Raw genomic sequence first — 2,500 nt, 5'->3', positions numbered from 1 at the left:
AGGCCCCAGTGAGAATTGAACTCACGACCCCTGGTTTACAAGACCAGTGCTCTAACCCCTGAGCTATGGAGCCCATCCAGAAGGGAAACAAATAACAATCTGGGTACCTGGGAAGGAAAAAAAACTGATGTAAAAGTCTGGACTGTAGCCGAGATCTATTGAGCCCATAGTCGCCAGCCTTAGAAGCAGTGGCGAGCATTTAAATCATACCCCCTGGTTTAGAAGGCTGGTGGTCTCGACATGGACATCTCGACAGGCAGTTCATCTTCTCATCCTTGCCTAGAGCCGAGATCATTGGGTCTGTAGGCTGCAAAGACTAAAGTAGGCTCCAGTGAGAATTGAACTCACGACCCCTGGTTTACTAGACCAGTGCTCTAACCACTGAGCTATGGAGCCTGTAGCAGAGGGAACAAGTAACAATCTGGAGACTTGGGAGAAAAAAAAGAAGCTACTCGTTGACAAAAGCCGTGCGTCCGGCTCCTGGCTGTCCTAGTGGATTTTGCTGGCTTTCAGATTGACTTGTGCGACAGCTTGCTTCCAGTGAAGAAAAGCAGCCGATGCATTGGCCGGGAATCGAACCCGGGCCTCCCGCGTGGCAGGCGAGAATTCTACCACTGAACCACCAATGCTTCGTGTAACCAGTCTCAAACCTTCCTGACTGAGGTGGTGGGAATCGAAGGCAAAGGCCCCTTTACGGAGGTGAGTTGGTTTCCAAAACTTGTTCTTTGGTAAGTAAAGACAAAGACAAGAAGCAAACAACAGCTTTAACCATCACTCCAGCTGAGTGCTAGCACATCATTGGTCTATCAGGATTAGCAGAGAGCTTTCACACCTCGTTCCTCCAATGACTGCACGTTGAGTTTGCTGATGTCACAGCTGGGATTCAGACAAAGAGCTTTTGAACTTCTGGAAAAGGAGGGGACCAGTAGAACTGATCCAGTCCTCTGGACGAGTGGAGGCTCCCAGCAAGACTGCAAAAATAGCAGGAATGCAAGAAGGGTGGAGGCAGATGGACTCCTGGGGGCCTTTCTGCAAATGTGCTCTCTCATCTGTAAGTTTGACTTGAAAGCTTCAATGAGCATGACTGTGATCTTTCTGACTTGGTGTACTGAATTGGTTTGGCTTGGCAAGCTTGTGTTAGTGAGTCAGTTGGGCCATACGGCATAAAGCAAAGGCTGCTTGTGGAAGCTTGAGTTTGTGCTTACCTTCCTGCAGGTAGTGGGGGTTGTGTTTTGTGCCATTTGTATGCCTTCCTTCCTTCTCCCCATGCATGTGTGTTGCTGCAAGTGCTAGTTGTGCAGGTGTGTACTTTGCTGCAAGTGCTGTTTTTGCTGTTCTGTCTTTGAAAGCACACAGAAAGAGCTTTGCTGAAGAAAGGAACGTATGCTGAACGGGTGCCGTCCTTTCTCATCCTCGTTAGTATAGTGGACAGTATCTCCGCCTGTCACGCGGAAGACCGGGGTTCGATTCCCCGACGGGGAGGTGGCATTTCCTTTTCGTCTTGCTAAGCCCGTGGACAACCAAAAGAGACTAAAGTAGGCCCTAGTGAGAATTGAACTCACGACCCCTGGTTTACAAGACCAGTGCTCTAACCCCTGAGCTATGGAGCCCATCCAGAAGGGAAACAAATAACAATCTGGATACCTGGGAAGGAAAAAAAACTGATGTAAAAGTCTGGACTGTAGCCGAGATCTATTGAGCCCATAGTCGCCAGCCTTAGAAGCAGTGGCGAGCATTTAAATCATACCCCCTGGTTTAGAAGGCTGGTGGTCTCGACATGGACATCTCGACAGGCAGTTCATCTTCTCATCCTTGCCTAGAGCCGAGATCATTGGGTCTGTAGGCTGCAAAGACTAAAGTAGGCTCCAGTGAGAATTGAACTCACGACCCCTGGTTTACTAGACCAGTGCTCTAACCACTGAGCTATGGAGCCTGTAGCAGAGGGAACAAGTAACAATCTGGAGACTTGGGAGAAAAAAAAGAAGCTACTCGTTGACAAAAGCCGTGCGTCCGGCTCCTGGCTGTCCTAGTGGATTTTGCTGGCTTTCAGATTGACTTGTGCGACAGCTTGCTTCCAGTGAAGAAAAGCAGCCGATGCATTGGCCGGGAATCGAACCCGGGCCTCCCGCGTGGCAGGCGAGAATTCTACCACTGAACCACCAATGCTTCGTGTAACCAGTCTCAGACCTTCCTGACTGAGGTGGTGGGAATCGAAGGCAAAGGCCCCTTTACGGAGGTGAGTTGGTTTCCAAAACTTGTTCTTTGGTAAGTAAAGACAAAGACAAGAAGCAAACAACAGCTTTAACCATCACTCCAGCTGAGTGCTAGCACATCATTGGTCTATCAGGATTAGCAGAGAGCTTTCACACCTCGTTCCTCCAATGACTGCACGTTGAGTTTGCTGATGTCACAGCTGGGATTCAGACAAAGAGCTTTTGAACTTCTGGAAAAGGAGGGGACCAGTAGAACTGATCCAGTCCTCTGGACGAGTGGAGGCTCC

General features: G+C 49.4%; 7 non-coding genes across 7 annotated transcripts; 1 reads left to right on the top strand and 6 right to left on the bottom strand.

The window, feature by feature from the left end:
- On the bottom strand, window positions 1-73 carry trnat-ugu (transfer RNA threonine (anticodon UGU)). Its single transcript has one exon. It is a non-coding gene; the product is annotated as a tRNA-Thr (tRNA).
- A 250-nt stretch (window positions 74-323) lies between these two features.
- Window positions 324-396, bottom strand: trnat-agu (transfer RNA threonine (anticodon AGU)). Its single transcript has one exon. It is a non-coding gene; the product is annotated as a tRNA-Thr (tRNA).
- Window positions 397-558: 162 nt separating this feature from the next.
- Window positions 559-629, bottom strand: trnag-gcc (transfer RNA glycine (anticodon GCC)). Its single transcript has one exon. It is a non-coding gene; the product is annotated as a tRNA-Gly (tRNA).
- Window positions 630-1,410: 781 nt separating this feature from the next.
- Window positions 1,411-1,482, top strand: trnad-guc (transfer RNA aspartic acid (anticodon GUC)). Its single transcript has one exon. It is a non-coding gene; the product is annotated as a tRNA-Asp (tRNA).
- A 55-nt stretch (window positions 1,483-1,537) lies between these two features.
- Window positions 1,538-1,610, bottom strand: trnat-ugu (transfer RNA threonine (anticodon UGU)). Its single transcript has one exon. It is a non-coding gene; the product is annotated as a tRNA-Thr (tRNA).
- A 250-nt stretch (window positions 1,611-1,860) lies between these two features.
- Window positions 1,861-1,933, bottom strand: trnat-agu (transfer RNA threonine (anticodon AGU)). Its single transcript has one exon. It is a non-coding gene; the product is annotated as a tRNA-Thr (tRNA).
- Window positions 1,934-2,095: 162 nt separating this feature from the next.
- trnag-gcc (transfer RNA glycine (anticodon GCC)) lies at window positions 2,096-2,166 on the bottom strand. The gene has a single exon. It is a non-coding gene; the product is annotated as a tRNA-Gly (tRNA).
- Between the last annotated feature and the right edge of the window lie 334 nt (window positions 2,167-2,500).

This window comes from Trichomycterus rosablanca, chromosome 22, assembly GCF_030014385.1.
Source record: "Trichomycterus rosablanca isolate fTriRos1 chromosome 22, fTriRos1.hap1, whole genome shotgun sequence".
NCBI classification, from domain to species: Eukaryota; Metazoa; Chordata; class Actinopteri; order Siluriformes; family Trichomycteridae; genus Trichomycterus; species Trichomycterus rosablanca.
Note: the sequence above shows the minus strand (reverse complement) of the source record. Positions and strands in the feature narration are given on the sequence as shown.